The sequence below is a fragment of the Bufo gargarizans genome, chromosome 4, assembly GCF_014858855.1.
Source record: "Bufo gargarizans isolate SCDJY-AF-19 chromosome 4, ASM1485885v1, whole genome shotgun sequence".
Lineage (NCBI taxonomy): Eukaryota > Metazoa > Chordata > Amphibia > Anura > Bufonidae > Bufo > Bufo gargarizans.
In genome coordinates, this window is record NC_058083.1 from 337,921,322 (window position 1) to 337,941,465 (window position 20,144).

Here is a 20,144-nt window from a genome sequence, read left to right on the forward strand (position 1 = left end):
GTCGGCGTATGCAGCAGGGACCTGGCTGTCAGTGTCTGCTGGGTCCGTGCTGCTGATTGGGCGGGCGCAGCTCCTGCACCCGCCCGATCAGCCTGTCGTACGTGTACGTCGTGTACGTCACTAGTCCTTAAGTCACATCCAGCTGTGACGTACATGTACGGCAAGGGTCCTTAAGGGGTTAAAGGAGTTGTCAGACATAATTAAAAATATCAGATAAGCTCTGCAATAGCCCTTGCTTCAACGCCATTCTCTGTGGCACTGGTGCAGTCCTTCTCCCACAACTTTTTTACAAACTGTAATGGGAACATGCCTGTATATGGCATGTGACCACTGCAACCAATCCCTGTCCTCAGACGTATAACACTGAGGACACTGGCTGCAATGGTGATGTTCCATATACCTGCATGTCACCCACAAGGCAACATGCACAGTGTTGTGCAGGTATACAGAACATCACTGCTGCACCAAATCAGCAGCGTAAGATATGCGCAGATGATATTTTTTATTTTCTTTATTTTAATATATTGCAGAGCTTGTCCAGGATTTTTAATTATCTCATACAACTCCTGTGCTGCATTGTGTGCGTTCTGTAAGCCAACTCGTACAAAGCTCAGAGGAGAAGTGGACTGCTGCTTGACAATGTCCATAAGCATACTAGAACAAAAATTACTGATTAGAATACTGGACGCCTAGCGTTTTTAAAGTGATAAAAAATAATAATTGTGATAATATATTACACAGAGGCCTGAACGATAAATAGCAATTCTGTAACCATTCACAATAAACATCCATGACAAGTTCTAGATGAGAATCAGCAATATTATCATACACTATTATGTGAAAATTTACCAAATGTAAAATTCTTAATTAATATTGTTTCCACTGACATATGCACACCCAGGAGATGCTCATGTGCTTCTAGGAAGATTTTAAAGGAACATAAATGTACATAGAAAAGACAATGGGTAATATAATGAAAATAATTTTATTTGCAGAATGTTTTGTACATAGTTATGTAGATGTGCCCTAATACTGCTTGTTTTGAGAAATGAAACAAACTCTTCTCACTTACCTACATTTACACTGTCTGATAGTATAAGCATTAACAGTCTGTGGCATTAAGGTACTATAGTTCTTTTAATTACAAGGCACATATTCAACTTTCTCCCTGTTGCCCTTTCAAGATGTTTATCATGATTTATATTTTACCGTTCAATATAATTAAAAAAATATAAAAATAAATGAAATAAAAACTGATGCAGCGTTTGATATTCTTGTAGATTAACACACACAGACTTTGACATATAATGGTTTGTCAAAACATTCCAAGCGGAGATTTCTGTAAACCAACTGTGTACTGATGTTGGTTATAATTCTATTGTGTATTTGTCATATTATAGACTCTGCATGTGTTTTTGATACTCTGGCATGTAGCAGGAGATGTATCTATACACTATTACTGGTATGTATTTAAAGGTGTTGTCTAGCAGGGGCCCATGAGCCCACACTCCTGTCAATAAGCTGTGCTGCAGTGATGAGCTCTGTCTACCACATGGAGCTGTGTTATTCTGGCAACAGAACGTATTTTTTGCTTTATTAGACGCACTTTTCCCCCCTAAAGTGGGGGGAAATGGCCGTGCGTCTTATAAAGCAAATACTAGTGAGCACTTCCATTAGGGAAGCGCTCACTAGTATGCTTTTAGGTGCCGGGAGTAGGGAGTGAAGCGCTGCAAGCACTTGTAATACGCACCCTCCCGGTCTTCATTCCTCCCGTCTTCCCGGCCGGTACTGTACTGCGCACTATGCCCTGACGCAGCACGCAGTCAGTTTACAGAGCAGTGCCGGAAAAAGTCAAGGGAGCGCGACTTCTGCCGGAGGTGGAGAGGAGCCGCGGCGCAGGACTGGTAAGAGATGTTTTTTTTTATTTTAGGCTAGTTTCACACTAGCAGCTAGGAACTCCGGCAGGCTGTCCCGGCGGGTGAACAGCCTGTTGGATCTGTGCTGCCAGTAGTGCACACGTGTCCCCGAACTACCGCTCCGGCCCCATTGACTATGATGGAGGCGAGCCAGAGTTCGGGCGGAAGCACGGTAAACATGCCAAGAAGCGGCCGTAATAAAACTACAACATGTCATGTTTGCCGTGCTGCCTCTGGAACTCCGGCCCGCCCTCATTATAGTCAATGGGTCTGGAGCGGTAGTCCAGGGACATGCGTGCACTAGTGGCAGCACAGATCACCCGCCGGAACAGCCTGCTGGAGTTCCTTGCCGCTAGTGTGAAAGTAGCCTTAATCTGATCTGAGGTGTGATGGGGGTCTCACTATGTGGGCTGATCTGAGGTCTGATAGGGGGTCACGCTATGGGCTGATATAAGGTCTGATGGGGTTCTGACATGAAGGGCTGATGTCATGTCCTGATAAGGGGGGGTCATATGTGATGTCCTGATATGGGGGCCTGATCTGATGCCCTTATATTTATGGAGGTCTGATCTGAGGTCCTGATATTTATGGGGGTCTAATCTAAGGATCTAATATGAGGTATGTTGAAAAATATTTTTTTCTTATTTTCCTCCTCTTAAACCTGGGGTGCGTCTTATCATTGGTTGCATCTTATAAAGCAAAAAATACAGTATATCTTTTTTAAATTGAATACCTGGTATCATGATATGCAGTGTACAATTCAAAGGGATTTTACAGGATTTTTATACTGGATAGGCCATCAATATCAGATTACACCCCGCACCCTCTCTAATCAGCTGTTTCCAAGTGGCTCCAGAGTCAGTAACACACAACTCTGGCCCCTGTGTGGTGGATTAAGGTGCTTACTGGAGCCCTGCAGTAACCAGCTACATCTAATACAAAATGTATGGAGCAATGTGGTTCAGGCAACTACTTCTGGTGCCCAGAGGAACTTGGGAACAGCTGATCGGTGGTGTTCTGGGTGTTGGTCTCCCCACCGTTTTGATATTCATAGCTTATACTGATGGTATACCCTTAGTATAAAACTACTGGAAAACCAGTCAGTTGCTTCTCAATATCTCCTTAGCTATTGACTACAAATTGTCAAGTTTTAAGTACAGCGAATGCAGACTCAGATTATAGAGTAATGGTTCCTAGCAAGATTTTGCATGCACATTATTCAGGAGATGAGAATATAAAAAAAATACACCGGGAGACAATTGAAGACTTGTGGCCAGAGGAAAGGGGAACAGCCAAAAACAGTAGCTGGTGATGCATACAAGCTGGTCAGTGGCAAGAGCAAAGTCAGCATCAAGCCAGCAGTGTAATATCATGGATCTTCTAGAACCGAGCAAAGTTTGCTAGAAAAAGGCTTGGCTTGGTTAAATGTACAGTTCCCATGACAATGTCATACAAGATTTTAGTGTTAATTTGAAAAATGTCTTCCTCCTGTCACTCCTAATTGGACTGAGGACATGTAAGTATCGTGACAGGAAACAGAAATATTGTGCACTTGAACCAGCCTAGAAATACAATCCAAAATGTTGTCAATTTCACCTGCTGCATTGTAATGAACGAAACCCGTGTTGAAAATTTGATGCATTTCCACAACATATGAAAACCCACAGTAGGCCTAGTATACACTACTAGTGAATGGAATTATTTTGCAGCATTTTAAGTATGAATTCCACAAAAAATCCTGATATGTCAACTTGGCATTAAATGCCATATATTAGATCTCAGACCCATGCCCCCTATCTTACACAGATTGCTCCCTGTGAATCCACCCTTTCACACAGACCTCTCCCTCATGACCACGTGTCTCAGGCTGCACCTCCTAGCCCTCCTCTGTTACATAGTCTGCTCTACTTGCCCCCTATCTCACATAGATTCCATCCTATGGTTTGCGACTTACACACTGACCTCTCCCCATGCCCCTTTCTCAGCCTTCTCCCTATAGCCCTCTTCTGTCAGACTGCTTCCCATAAACCTTTTCTCTTAATACAAACTTACTCTTTGTGTCCCATTGTTACAGACTTCTCCTCATTCCACTTCTGTTACAGAGTGCCTCCTGTCTATCTCCCAGACTGCTCTCCATACTAAAATGCTCATTCATTGGATAACTGTATCTTTTGTCCAGCACATAAGATCACCATTTCCCGGTGGAAGAACGTGCTGTGTAAACATGATCTGCTGCCAGGAAACAATGAGACACTATGGGGAAGAGCGATGGCAATAGCGATTGTTCCTCCCCATACTCTAGAGGAGATCATGCACCGGTCTCCTCTGCTAGCGATCAGCAGATTGTCGGGAGGGAATGCTAGATTGTTGTCCTGTGTAAACGGACCATTAGTGGCCAGCGGGAAAACTGCAGGATTTTATGGTTATTATTCAAGTATAGATATTGACATAGAACATTAAAAAGAGCATAATCAGAAATGTCTTAAAAATATGTTAAACATAAAAACGTGATTTCAACAATAGGCCATTTTCTGATTACACGGTTCCTTTAAAGAGGTTTTGGGGGTATTAAAAAAAAAAAACACATTCAATGTTACCTGTATAAAGAAAAACTCTTTATAAGATTGTGGAATAGTAAAGCTACCAAGCAAAAACTTATCTCACTCCTAAATAGTGTCACAACCAGGTACATGTGTCTTTCAGTTTTCTGGGAAAGATGGATTACTACCATATGGTTCTGTAATGGAGCCTGTGGAATACTAAATCTCCCAAAAAACTCTCCAACCCCTCCTCCTAAATAATTCCATAGCTAGGCAATGTTTCCTTTCAGGTTTCTGGGAATCCACCATATGGAACTGCAATAGACTGCAGAATGCTAAATCTACCAAGATAAATCCCCATCCCCTCTCAAATATATACAACTATAACCCAGACAATAGTTTGTAGGGACAGTTAGTGAGAGAAAATGTCTGTTCTGACTGAAACCGCCCCCTTCTGTCAAACCTATCAGATATTCCTCTCCAGTGAGAGTCATTATTATGTGGACATCATAGGGGGTGTAAGGGGGAGAATTGCAACAACATCCCAACCAATTCAGACTATTATTATGTGGCATCAGTGGACATTATAGGGAGAGATATTAGACAGAAGAACTACAACTCCAAGTATTTCTAGGATGTTAATATTGAGGACATTACAGTGAGTGAGAATAAGGAAAGAACTTCTAGTATTTGACAACTTATAGAGGGAATCAAACAGCACAGGAGTTTTACCCCACATTGTGACCTTACAGTCCCTTCACCGCTTTTCTGCACTGCTGAGCTCTGTCTCAGTGGGTAAATGAGGTAAAATGAAAATGGCTGAAGTGAAATGAGTAAATTGAAGAGGCAGATGACGGAACGTGGGCTGTGAGGACCAAGGGCCTGGACTCCTATGGCAATGCAGGCAGATCAATCTGTGGGCATTTCAATGTGGCTGGTTAAGCCCCGCCCCACTCCTGGGCTTCCTGTTCAGTGTGTGTGTATGACATCAGGTACATTCATCTAGCCATTCTGTAGCTTAAAAAAACTATTGTCCCACCAGTATAAAGATGGTCTGCATACAGCATGTTAGATTCCGTGACCATTTAGCTGATAAGGCGTGTTTCCAAGCATGGAGCTGTAAGGTCATCAGTAGTTTATCAAGGCTTCTGAGTAAGGAGAATAATAAGTTATGGGGCCAATTTCACTCAAGTGTGCCCTGTCAGAGCCATTACTCCCTAAAATGCCTAACTTTGGGCTCATGCACACCAACGTATTTTCTTTCCCCTTCGGTTCCTTTTCTTTGCAGACCGTATGCGGAACCATTCACTTCAATGGGTCCGCAAAAACAACAGAAGGTACTTTGTGTGCATTCCATTTCTGTTCTGCAAAAAAGTAGTGCATGTCCTATTACGGTCCGAGGTCCCATTCAAGTCAATGGGTCCGCAAAAAATATGGAATGCACACGGAACACATCTGTATTTTGTGGATACATACTGTAGAAATGCTATGCCCATCCCATATTGCTCATGTGTTTGGTGATTAATAAGTTACTGTTTCCGATCGGCAAAAAACGGATCACATACGGAAATGTTTTGTGGAATAACGGAACGGAAGAGGACTTAAATCACAGAAAAACCTCAGATACGGAACAACGTATCCGTGAAAAACAGACCGCAAAACAACAACGGTTGTGTACATGAGCCCTGATACTGAGTCATCACCCTGACAAGGGTTCCCCATCCAGCAAATGTCCCTATTATGATGGCCCTGGACATGCTTACTACAGAAAATAATATTTGTTCCAATTGTTTCAGACAAAAAATATTGATCAATATCTAAGCACTGCCCACCCCTTTACAGAACTCCCCATGTTCTATGCATTTCTCAAAATGTAAGGCCCAATAAATTCATAAGCCGCTTGTCTTTGTCTCTTACATCCATACAACTGTGCTGCTGCCATGCCCATGTTGCAGATCGCAAACCCATTGCAATAACAAAACCCAATGAGAATTGCTGTCTATATCCTGCTGTACCCCTGTTCCTTTGGACCACAGAGCGGTAAGTAATAGCATGTGCTTTACTCCCGCTCCATGGTCACATGACAAACGAATCATCGATGAAAAAAATTTGCATCGAGGATTTTTTGTGTCTAATTACTCTATTCAATCGAGTAAGTGTTTCAGCCCTAAAGACTGTTCTAAACCACTTAGATACTGCGGTCGCTATTGACTGTAGCATCTACAGGGTTAAACGGCCCAGATCAGTGTTCCTGCCAGGTCGGGCCAGTAGAACTGGAACATGGCTCTCATGAGACAAGGCGGCAACCTAGAATAACACCCATTAATGACCACCATAAAAAGAAGAATCAGCAGTCACTAAGGTAAACACAACCTCAGATGAACAACAAGCTAAATCACATTTTCATTTTTTTTAACAAAAAGTAGGCCAAGATGCAGAAGCTGTGTAGTAGAAATTAAGTACACCCTAAGGCTGGCTTCACACGGGCGTCACGTTTTTGGCTCCGGATGCGTCCCGGGTGCATTGCGGTAAACCCGCGCAAGTAGGCACACAATTTCAGTCAGTTTTGACTGCGATTGCATTCTGTTGTTCAGTTTTTATTGCGTTTTGCACTCGCGTGAGAAAAAACTGAATGTGGTACCCAGACCCGAACTTCTTCACTGAAGTTCAGTTTTGGGTTCGGTGTTGTGTAGATGTAATTATTTTCCCTTATAACATGGTTATAAGGGAAAAGAATAGCATTCTTTAATACAGAATGCTTAGTACAAGGTCAATTGAGGGTTAAAAATAACTCACCTCCTCCAATTGAGTAGCTGCCGGTCTCCTGTTCTTTCTTCAGGACCTGTCAAAGGACCCGTGGTGACATCACTGAGCTCATCGTATGGTCCATCACCACAGTGTGACCATGTGATGTGACGTCACCACAGGTCCTTTAGCCGGCAGCTCATGATTAAAAAAGTAAGAAGAGATCGGCAACTACGCGATCTAGAGGAGGAGGTGAGTTAATTAATATTTTTTTTTTTTAACCTTCAATTGACCTTCTACTAAGCATTCTGTATTAAAGAATGCTATTATTTTCTCTTATAACCATGTTATAAGGGAAAATAATACAGTGAATAGACTGTCATCTTAGCAACCATGCGTGAAAATCGGACTTGCTTGCGGATGCTTGCAATTTTCACGCAGCCCCATTCACTTCTATGGGGCCTGTGTTGCGTGATAAACGCACAATATAGAGCATGCTGCGATTTTCACACAACGCACAAGTGATGCGCGAAAATCACCGCTCATGTGCACAGCCCCATAGAAGTAAATAGGTCTGGATTCAGTGCGGGTGCAATGCGTTTACCTCACGCATTGCAACTGCGCAGAAATCTCGCCCGTGTGAACCCAGCCTAACTGCTTCCAAAGGAATTAAGAGAGTAAGTAGCAGCCAGATGCTGATAATCAAATGCCTATGATTAATTGATGAGCAGCAAGTGTGACCACCTCTATAAAAGCAGTTTGCTGGTCTAGGGCTTTCAGTCGTGTATTAACACATTGTCAAGGAGGAAAGATATATTAGTATAGGTCATCAATATCAGATAGGTGGGGAGCCGACTTCAAGTGACAGGGACAAACAGCTGCAATTACTATACATAAAGTAGAATGTAGTTAAACATTGAAGACAGGCACGATTCACACAGCTTCTTCAAACAGCCGATTTTCGCCAATTCTCGGAATTAGACCCCCACCGATCTGATACTAATAACTTATCCTGACCATAGGTCATCAACATTATGAGACTGGACGACCCCTTTAACCACCTCAGCTCCCCTAGCTTAAACACCATTAATGACCAGACCACTTCTTACAATTCTGCACTACACTACTTTCACTTTATTGCTCGGTCATACAACTTACTACCCAAATGAATTTTACCTCCTTTTCTTCTCACTAATAGAGCTTTCATTTGGTGGTATTTCATTGCTGCTGACATTTTAACTTTTTAGTTGTTAATCGAAATTTACAAAAAAATTATTTTATTTTATTTTTGCAAAAAAATTACATCTTTCACTTTCAGTTTTATTTTTCAAATAAAACTACATTTCTATATAAATGTTTCTCTAAATGTATTGTTCTACATGTCTTTGATAAAAAAAAAATGCAATTAGTGTAGATTTATTGGTTTGGGTAAAAGTTATAGCGTTTACAAATTATGGTACAAAAATGTGAATTTCTGCATTTTGAAGCAGCTCTGACTTTCTGAGCACCTGTCATGTTTCCTGAGGTTCTACAATGCCCAGACAGTAGAAAACCCCCACAAATGACCCAATTTTCGGAAAGTAGACACCCTAAGGTATTCGCTGATGGGCATAGTGAGTTCATAGAACTTTTTATTTTTTGTCACAAGTTAGCGGAAAATGATGATTTTTTTTTTCTTACAAAGTCTAATATTCCACTTGTGACAAAAAATAAAAACTTCCATGAACTCACTATGCCCATCACAAAATACCTTGGGGTGTCTTCTTTCCAAAATGGGGTCACTTGTGGGGTAGTTATACTGCCCTGGCATTTTAGGGGCCCTAATGCGTGAGAAGTAGTTTGAAATCAAAATGTGTAAAAAATGCCCTGTGAAATCCTAAAGGTGCTCTTTGGAATGTGGGCCCTTTGCCCACCTAGGCTGCAAAAATGTGGTATCGCCGTACACATGTGGTATCGCCGTACTCAGGAGAAGTTGGGCAATGTGTTTTGGGGTGTCTTTTTACATATACCCATCAAGGTAAAAAAAAACAACAAAAAATAAAAAACCAGGCCGCAACGCAATAAATTTATTAACATGAACCTTATAATAACATTTAAACAGAACATTAACTTTATTGAACTTTTGGAACAGAACATAAACTTTTTTGCCTACCGGTGATTTTTATTTTATTTTTTTGCCTTTTTTACCTTTTTTTTATAGGACAAACCTCTCCTTCCCCATGGGACAATGTGCAAAGCGCAAATCGCCCAGAGATGTGGCGAGGTACATTATGCACTTTGTCCCAGGTGAAAGGAGAGGTTTGCAGCAGCTGTGAGTGAAAGGGCCCTAACAGCCCTGTGTGCCTGTCCTGTGTAACGTAATCCCTATGCTAATAGTGTACCTGTGTGTGGTACTTCTGGAACCACTCCCCTAAGCATAGGGCAGGGGGGGTCAGGACAGTCAGGAAAGAAATAGCGGGTGTCACGCCTTATTCCACTCCTGCTACAGACACAACATCTTTTTTGGGGTGGCGCTTGGGTTGAGGTATCAGCAACGACATTGGGGAAATGTCGCTCGTGTAGACGGCTCACTACACTGGTGGATGGGGCCACGGAACCTCCTGGATACAGGAGGTTCTCGATGCTCTCTTCCTGAACTTTGAGGAAGGATCCTGTTCTCCCAGTCTTACTGTAGAGAACAAAACTATTATATACAGCCAATTGAATTAAATATACAGACACCTTCTTATACCAGCATCTGGTGCGGCGGGACACTAAATAAGGAGCCAACATCTGGTCATTGAAGTCCACCCCTCCCATCAAATTATAATCGTGGACCGAGAGGGGCTTTTCAATGACACTGGTTGCTCGTTCTATTTGTATTGTCGTGTCTGAGTGAATGGAGGAGAGCATGAACAATCACGCTTGTCTCTCCATTTCACCGCAAGCAGTTCTTCGTTATACAAGGCAGCCCTCTCCCCCCTTGCAAGACGGATGGTAACGAGCCGTTGGGGGAAGCCCCGGCGACTAGGTCGCGCGCTGCCACAGCAGCCAATCTGTTCTAGGAACAAATGCCTGAAGAGGGGCACACTTGTGTAGAAATTGTCCACATAAAGATGGTACTCCTTGCCAAATAAGGGTGACACCAAGTCCCAGACTGTCTTCCCACTGCTCCCCAGGTAGTCAGGGCAACCGACCGGCTCCAGGGTCTGATCTTTACCCTCATAGACACGAAATTTGTGCGTATACCCTGTGGCCCTTTCACAGAGCTTATACAATTTGACCCCATACCGATATTGCTTGGGATGTATTGTTTGAAGCCAAGGCGCCTGGTAAAATGTATAAGGGATTCGTCTATGCAGATGTTTTGCTCGGGTATATAAATCTGCAAATTTGGTGTTAAGGTGGTCTATGAGGGGCCGAATTTTGTGGAGCCGGTCAAAAGCTGGGTGGCCTCTGGGACGAGAGGTGCTGTTGTCGCTAAAGTGCAGGAAACGCAGGATGGCCTCAAATCGTGCCCTGGACATGGCAGCAGAGAACATGGGCATGTAATGAATTGGGTTCGTGGACCAATATGACCGCAATTCATGCTTTTTTTTTGTTAGGCCCATGTTGAGGAGAAGGCCCAGAAATTTTTTTAATTCGGAAACTTGGACCGCTTTCCACTGGAAAGACTGGGCATAATAGCTTCCCGGGTTGGCGGCTATAAATTGAGTGGCATACCGATTTGTTTCTGCCATGACTAAGTCCAAGAGCTCCGCAGTCAAGAACGGCTCAAAAAATCCCAGTGCCGAACCGATCTGAGCCGTCTCAACCCAAACTCCAGACTGGGCGGTGAAAGGGGGAACTACTGGTGGGGCTGCCAATCAGGTTTTGCCAGCACCTCAGGGACTCTAGGGGCTCTATGGACCTGTCTGTGCGGTGGCTGCGACGGGGGAACTACGTCACCATGTTGTACGGCAGTGCTGGTACTAGGTCCAGGATGGGCTGCGCTGCTGCCTCACCACGTAATCCGACAGCGCCAGCCCCACTCTGCTGCCCTTGAAGCGGATCCTGCGCAACCTGTGGTCTAGCAACACGGGGCCGGGTATGCCTGGTGGTATCAGGGACCTCAACCTCCTCGTCCAAACTTTGGGTCAGATTGCCACTGCTTTCTACAGGTTCATATTCTGACCCGCTGGATTAGTCAGATGAGGGTTCCCATTCCTCATCCGACTGGGTCAGAAGCCTGTAGGCCTCTTCAGAAGAATACCCCTTATTTGCCATTTGGTCAACTAAATTTAGGGGGTATTCCCTGAGACTACCCAAGAAAAAAAGCAAGCCTGTCTTACAAATGGGAGGCTAGCGAAGTACCAGAAGCCGCTGCAATTGATAAAAAAAAAATCAAAACTGATTTTTTTTTTTATCGCCGCAGCGCTTGTGAAGTGATTGTGCAGTGATCAAAAAATAAATACATTTTTTTGTCACTGCGGCGAGGCGGGCGTGGGTGAACGCACGTGTGGGCGACCAATCAGGCCTGATCAGGTTTTGGGTGGAGGGTGAGCTAAGGTGACACTAATACTATTATAGATCTGACTGTGATCAGTTCTGATAACTTACAGATACTATAAAAGTACCAATGCTGATTAGCGATACGCTAATCAGCGAATCAGTGGGTGCGGTGGGCTGGGCGCTAACCGACGCTAACTGCCTAACAAAGGGGCCTAAACTATCCTAAACCTAACAGTCAATACCAGTGGGAAAAAAAAGTGACAGTTTACACTGATCACCTTATTCCCTTTCACTAGGTGATTGACAGGGGGCGATCAAGGGGTTAATTGGGGTGATGGGGGGTGATCTGGGGCTAAGTGTACTGTTGGTGTGTACTCACTGTGAACTGTGCTCCTCTGCTGGAACCAACCGACGAAAAGGACCAGCAGAGGAGCACAGAAGCCATTTAACACCTTTTATTTATAAATATAAGGTGTTAGATGGCTTCTGATTTTGTTTTTTTGAAAATCATCAGCCTGCCAGCGACGATCATGGCTGGCAGGCTGATGACGAACTTGTCCTCTAACTTTTGCCAGCCCGCGATGCGCATGCGTGGGCCGGCTGTGAGCGTAATCTCGCGTCTCGCGAGATGACGCGCCGGCGCGTGAAGGTGCCTGAGTCAGCCGCCTCCGGAAAGCGATCCTGCGTTAGGCGGTCTGGAGGAGGTTTAAGTTACAACCTTCATAGTTCAGAACTTCTAAAGCAGTTCGAAAACGTAGCATATGTAATTTATAGAACTTGATGTTATTTCCATGTTGAACCTACAGTATGAACTTTACTGGAACAGCAATGTATCCTCCATCTGTGCCATGCCAGGCAAAGTGCAATCAATCCTTCTCCCTCCAGCAGAACAGGTGTTGACTCTAAACTGTATTCTTTTATACACCAGGGAAACTGTCCCAGCACCTTTTGAAAGCTTCGCAATCCTGCTCTATCTTTAAAAGTTGGATCACATTGAATGAACCCAACATCTCCACATCCTTGGAAGCAGACAACCCACTATCAATAAAAAAAAGAGTCTGTATTATAACATAAGAACGGTTAATAACATTATGGCCAATAGATGGTGCCAAAACCAAACACACTAGGAAAGGAAAAGAAATATCTAAATAATGGATTGTACACTCATTGACAAAGAAAAATAACACCAAGAATTCAAATTTGTGTGTGTGAATGTCACGATGATATATGCAAGTGATGACAATATTCTAGCAAAAGATTAAGTTTTTTGGGAAAAGCTGTGCAATTGATAAGAGGCTCTAGTACCCTGTTGAGTCACCTCTAGCCTGGATATAAAATCGGATACGGTTGGGCATAGAGGTTTACAGGTTCCATATGGTATCCTGCAGCATATCTGTTCACACATGTTACAGCTTGGCCTGTAGATCCTGCACACTCGTAGGTTGCTAATGCTGGCATCTCAGCTGGTCCACTAAATGCTTGATTGGCGATACATCTGGTGACCGGTCAGGCCAAGGCAGTTTTGCAATCTGGCAGAGACGTTACTGCTGAAAAATTCCATGAGATGCAACACACGTAGCTGCAGTATATCCTCTAAATATCACTTACCTGTGTCCCTTGTATCACTTCAAGGGGTGACTGACTGTCGTATGTGATAGCTCCACATATCATCCCACCAGCAATTAGGGCAGTGTGCCGTGCCACAGCGAAGGCAGGCATTAATGTGCTAACCAGGAGGCTTCCAGACTGTCATCGGATCCCAAGTGGACCCTGTATTCTTTGCCAAAGATGATAAGCTTCCATTCCATAGCAGTCAGGTTTTTCGTTCATGACACCACAGCAAACAAAGACAATAGTGGCTAGTGGAAAATTGACTAACAAATAATGGGCCCTTTGACAGGAACATTACTAAGTGCCTGGAAATTCTTTGCAGAGACAGGGGTGGGTAATGAAGGGCCACTTAACCATCAGGTAACTTTGTAACAAACAGGAATTATTATGTATATATATGTACAGTACAGAACAAAAGTTTGGACACACGTTCTCATTCAAAGAGTTTTCTTTATTTTCGTGACTATGAAAATTGCAGATTCACACTGAAGGCATCAAAACTATGAATTAACACATGTGGAATTATATACCTAAAAAAAGGTGTGAAACAACTGAAAATATGTCATATCCTAGGTTCTTCAAAGTAGCCACCTTTTGCTTTGATTACTGCTTTGCACACTCTTGGCATTCCCTTGATGAGCTTCAAGAGGTAGTCACCTGAAATGGTTTTCACTTTACAGGTGTGCCCTGTCAGGTTTAATAAGTGGGATTTCTTCCCTTATAAATGGGGTTGGGACCATCAGTTGCGTTGTGGAGAAGTCAGGTGGATACACAGCTGATAGTCCTACTGAATAGACTGTTAGAATTTGTATTATGGCAAGAAAAATGAAGGTCAGTCAGTCTGAAAAATTGGGAAAACTTTGAAAGTGTCCCCAAGTGCAGTCACAAAAACCATCAAGCGCTACAAAGAAACTGGCTCACATGCGGACCGCCCCAGGAAAGGAAGACCAAGAGTCACCTCTGCTGCGGAGGATAAGTTCATCCGAGTCATCAGCCTCAGAAATCGCAGGTTAACAGCAGCTCAGATTAGAGACCAGGTCAATGCCACACAGAGTTCTAGCAGTAGACACATCTCTAGAAGAACTGTTAAGAGGAGACTGTGTGAATCAGGCCTTCATGGTAGAATATCTGCTAGGAAACCACTGCTAAGGACAGGCAACACGCAGAAGAGACTTGTTTGGGCTAAAGAACACAAGGAATGGACATTAGACCAGTGGAAATCTGTGCTTTGGTCTGATGAGTCCAAATTTGAGATCTTTGGTTCCAACCACCGTGTCTTTGTGCGACGCAGAAAAGGTGAACGAATGGACTCTACATGCCTGGTTCCCACCGTGAAGCATGGAGGAGGAGGTGTGATGGTGTGGCGGTGCTTTGCTGGTGACACTGTTGGGGATTTATTCAAAATTGAAGGCATATTGAACCAGCATGGCTACCACAGCATCTTGCAGCGGCATGCTATCCCATCCGGTTTGCGTTTAGTTGGACCGTCATTTATTTTTCAACAGGACAATGACCCCAAACACACCTCCAGGCTGTATAAGGGCTATTTGACCATGAAGGAGAGCGATGGGGTGCTGCGCCAGATGACCTGGCCTCCACAGTCACCGGACCTGAACCCAATCAAGATGGTTTGGGGTGAGCTGGACCACAGAGTAAGGGCAAAAGGGCCAACAAGTGCTAAGCATCTCTGGGAACTCCTTCAAGACTGTTGGAAGACCATTTCAGGTGACTACCTCTTGAAGCTCATCAAGAGAATGCCAAGAGTGTGCAAAGCAGTAATCAAAGCAAAAGGTGGATACTTTGAAGAACCTAGAATATGACATATTTTCAGTTGTTTCACACTTTTTTGTTATGTATATAATTCCACATGTGTTAATTCATAGTTTTGATGCCTTCAGTGTGAATCTACAATTTTCATAGTCATAAAAATAAAGAAAACTCTTTGAATGAAAAGGCGTGTCCAAACTTTTGGTCTGTACTGTATATATATATATATATATATATATATATATATATATATATATTACATTTATTTTTTATTTTAGGGAGGGTATTTATGGAGGTAGGCTCATGGAAAACATATTACCTGTAAGAGTAATTGAAGTATTTCCATTATGCCCCATGACAGCACCTGTGAGAGATTAGACTAGATGACAATTAGGGAGGGACTACAGCCTGCAGCACCTTTCTCCCAAAAGACATATCCTGCATAGATGAAAGGTCCAATCTGTAGTGCTTGTAAAACTTAGATGGGGAACTCCACATTGCTGCCCTACAGATTTGCTCAATGGTAGTGCACCCTTTTTGTGCCCAGGAAGAGGCTACCGCCCTAGTGGAATGAGCTGAAAAATCTAAAGGAACCTGACTGAATATGCCAGACCTATCGCTCTCTTGATCCACCTGGCTAAGATACGGCTTGTGACTTTCGAGCCTCTGTTCTGACCCTGAAACTGAACAAAGAGTTGTGGGGTTTTCCTAAAGCCCTTCGTAGACTCTAAATATGCACAGACACACCTTCTGACATCTAAAGTATGAAAGGACCTCGTTCTTTGGGTCCTGACAAAAAGAGGGGAGAAATATTTCCTGAGATTTATGGAATACCGAAACTACTTTGAGCAGGAATGCAGGATCCGGTTTGAATACAATTCTATCCTCCAAAATCTGAGTATATGGCAGGGAAGATGACAAAGCGGATAGTTCTACTCGTCTGGCGGATATAATGGCCACTAAAAATACAGTTTTATAGGATAGCATCTTTAAGGGGATGTCCCCAAGGGGCTTAAACGGGGCCTTGGTTAGAGCGGATAGCACCAGGTTAAGGTCCCATGGGGCTGATTTAGATTTAATAGGCTGATGGGAGGAAACGCATAGACTAGATCCTTCCCCCATGGTTGTGAGAGCGCATCTGTTCCTATCAACTGATCCTCCCTGCTCAGAGAAAAGAAACGTTCGCACTTTTTGTTCTCTACCGAGGCGAATAGATCTATTGTGGGAGATCCCCATAGGGGCATTTCTGAAAGAAATTCGCCTGGCTGAATCTGTGCCTGCTGAGAGTCTGCCTGGTGATTCTCTGAACCTTTCAGATGGACCGCTGAGAGAGAAAGAGCTTTCCCCTGTATTAGCAAGAAGATCCTGGATGCTAGCTGCATTATCTGAGGAGATCTTGTCCCCCCTTGTTTGTTGATATAAGCTACTACCGAGGCGTTGTCGGATAGGATCCTGACATGTTTTTGAGGCAATGATGGGAGACTTTCCTTTAATGTGCACAGGACTGCTTTTAAACTCCCTGGCATTTTGTGATTGAGCACTCTGGGTTTTTGACCAAGGGCCTTGGAAAAAAAAAAAAAAAACTGAATGGGCCCCCCACCCCCAAGGGCTTGCGTCGGTGGTTATTATTAGGGGGCCCTGTTTCAACCACTCTACTCCCTGACTTAGGTTCGGAGTTTTTAGCCACCAAGTTAGGGACCGGGTCACTGACCCCGGGATCACAATCTTGCGATGCAGGGATAGCAATGCCCCGTCCCAATTGAACAAAATGTGCCATTGAAGTATTCTGGACCTGAATTGGGCCCATCTCACAGCAGGAATGCAAGCCGTCATCAGACCCAGAATAGACATTGCTTTCCTTAGGGACACTTCCTTGGTTCTGCTGAAAGACCTGATTTTCGGCTGAATAGCTTTCCTCTTGTCTACCAGAAGATAAGATTTCTGCATCTGGGAATCTAATAAGATGCCTAGGAAAACACATTTGGAGGTTGGAATCAGGGACGATTTGTCCCAATTTATTAACCAGCCAAGGCTCATCAGGGTCCCCAGGTATGAGATTATAATGATGTCTGATCTTCTTATCTCTGCCATTACCTCCTCCATTAGCTTCGTGAAGAGCCTCGGCGCTTGCGATATCCCAAAGGGAAGTGCTCTGAACTGCAAATGGACAATCGATTCCCCCATCTTTACTGCTACCCTGAGGTATTTCTGAGATGATGGATGAATGGGCATGTGATAGTAGGCATCTTTTATATCTATTGAGGCCATCACACAGTTGGGGGACAGATGGAGGACCGTGGAGGAAAGGGATTCCATCCTGAATTTCTGGTAAGTCAGATATTGGTTAAGACTCTTCAAATTTATTATCAGTCAAAACGTCCCATTGGGTTTGGGAACCAAAAATAGGGTCGAATAGAAGCCCTCTCCTTGTTCGTGTTTTGGGACTGGTACAAGGACTGCCTTGCCCAGGAGGTTGTTTATTTCCCCCATAAGTGCCGCCTGTTTTGGAGAATGTTGGTTTATGGAAGTAGTTTTTAATGTCCTGGGTGGTAGCTTCCTCTATAATACTCCTTACCCAGGTGCTTGCGGTAATATTTCGGGGCCTGGAGTCATTGCTGAGAGGAACTCGAAGTCTGAGGTCTGAATTTAAACAGCACGCTTTTTGATTTATCCGATCTCCATTCCCTTCTTTTCTTCTGATCCCCAAAACCTTTCCTTCTCTCACTATTCCAAAATGGCTTCCCCTGTCTAGGAAAGGACTGCGTTGGAAATCCTTTTTTCTTATCAGATGCCTTATCTAAAATATTGTCCAAGGCTGACCCAAACAAAAAATTTCCTTGACAAGGAAGGGCACATAGCTTAGACTTTGATGCCACATCGCCCTTCCACCCCTTCAACCATAGGGACCTTCTGGCTAAATTGGACAGTGCGGCCGCTCTAGCAGAAAGTCTCAATGCATCAGCGGAGGCATCAGAAATGAAGTCCACTGCTCTGGACATGGCTGGTATAGCTTCCAGAAGCTGATCCCTAGGAGTCTTGTTCTCTATATGAGACTCTAGCTCCTCCAACCAGACTTTTAATGACCTTGCCACTGAAGTAGTCGCTATATTCGGTTTGAAGGCAGAAGTGGATGCCTCCCAATTCTTTCTTAAGTAGGCGTCTGCCCTTTTGTCCATGGGATTTTTAAGGGACCCTAAATCCTCAAACGGAAAAGCTGATTTTTTTAATTTATTTTTGCTACGGGGCGTCTACCCTCGGTACCTCCTGCCACGCTGATACTTCTTGATCATCAAAGGGGTACTTTCTCTTAACCGCTCTAGGGATAAATAATTTTTTGTCGGGCTTCTCCCATTCACGTTTAATCAGGTCTTTGATACAGCCCTGAATGGGGAACACCCTAGACTTTTTTTGACTTTAGGCTTTCAAACATGAGTTCTGGCCTATACCTGGACTCCTTTTCCTCCTCCAGCTCCATCGTGGATCTAACCACTTTTAATAGTAGATCCGTATCCTCCACTCTGAATAATGGCTTCCCTGTCAAATCCTCAGAGGAGGAATCTGATCTTGCAATGGCGCACTCCTCAGACTCAGAATCCGTAGTATCCTCCACTACTGTCTGAGCCTTATGTCTGGATGAGCTAGGCAGGGATTTTTTAAGATGTTCCACAAAAGAACGAACTTCCTTTTTAACTAACTCCTGGATGCTTTGCAATAAAGATGGCGACTCATCTGCTACTAACTTATCCAGACATAGTTGGCAACATGTTTTGGGGTAGGACGGGCCCAATTTACGCTTGCAAACTCCACACTCCTTAGCTCTTGTTTTGTGGGTAGCTTTTCTTGGTGCTTCCTTAACCATGCTGGATTCAGAAAGCTGCTTCTGCCTGTCAGTGCGCAGTTGAACTTCCCCCTCTTCCTGCATGATGCTGCTTCAAGGGGGGCAATGGAGGAAAGATCTGGCCGTCCGGACAGGTATCTGCTTGCCGCTGCTCCCTCCTCGCTGGCTGGCCGGCGTTCCCTTTTTCAAATGGGCCGGTCAATGGCCACCATGTTTAGGCTCCTCCCCTTCCGTCCTGTAGAACGCACGCGTCATTTCCGGTGCGACGCACGTGTCCAGACTCTGCCTGCCGCAATGAGAGAAGATCCACCTTCCCCCTCACACCGAAATTCGCCGACTTGGCAAGGGACAACGAGGCAGCTACAGGCATCCCCCCATGGCGCTGAAAGAGGGAGAAAGAACACCGGGCTTCTCAGCGGCTTCTAGTGGAGACTTACGCTGCATTTTTTTTTTTGGGTTGGGGGGGCAGCAATAGTGTTACTGAGTTTTTACATTATAAATTTTGCGGCATTCATTTTTTTACATAAAAAAAATAATGGGGCTGAGCTGGAATACCAAGCACAGCCATTATACAACGCTGTGCTTGGAAAGCTGCTGGGAGACCTATCCTGAGACTTCCAAGATATTCTTTTATATCCTTTTAAAGAGGTTAACTGTTCGATCAGTAGTGGTCCAAATGTTGGGACTCCCACCTATCACAAAGAAGTCCCTATAGCCCATGCACCGCCGCTACATTAATTCTCTAGACTACTGGAAGACACAAAGATCTGTAGCCTGTTATCTCTTGCGAGTATGGGACCTCCTTTATTGTGATCAATCGGGATACCAGTGGTCAGACAACAAAATCCAATAGTTTTTTTCTAACTGGAATACCCCTTTAAGATCTTGAGATGAGAGGCAATGGAGTAAAAGTCAGCTATACCAAAATTCCAGGAAAGATCTAAGTCATCCACTACTGAAAATAATCTGTCTTGTTTTGCCACAAAAGGACAGAACACACAAAATGACAATCTGTTTAACAGATGGAGAAGAATAGAAACAACTTGTTTCTCATGAGATGGGTTGCAGATTTTGTAGGCATCATTTTGTGATATACTGGGTTAACATTACATGAGCTGTGATTAGTAGCATTTAGAGATATGCTTTACAGGGGCCATGTGGACAATAGAGCACAATAGACATGATATGTTTATTGACTTCTATGGGATAGTTTTCTAGACAAGCTTTGTGACCTGACTAAAGGTCATGGTGAAAGAA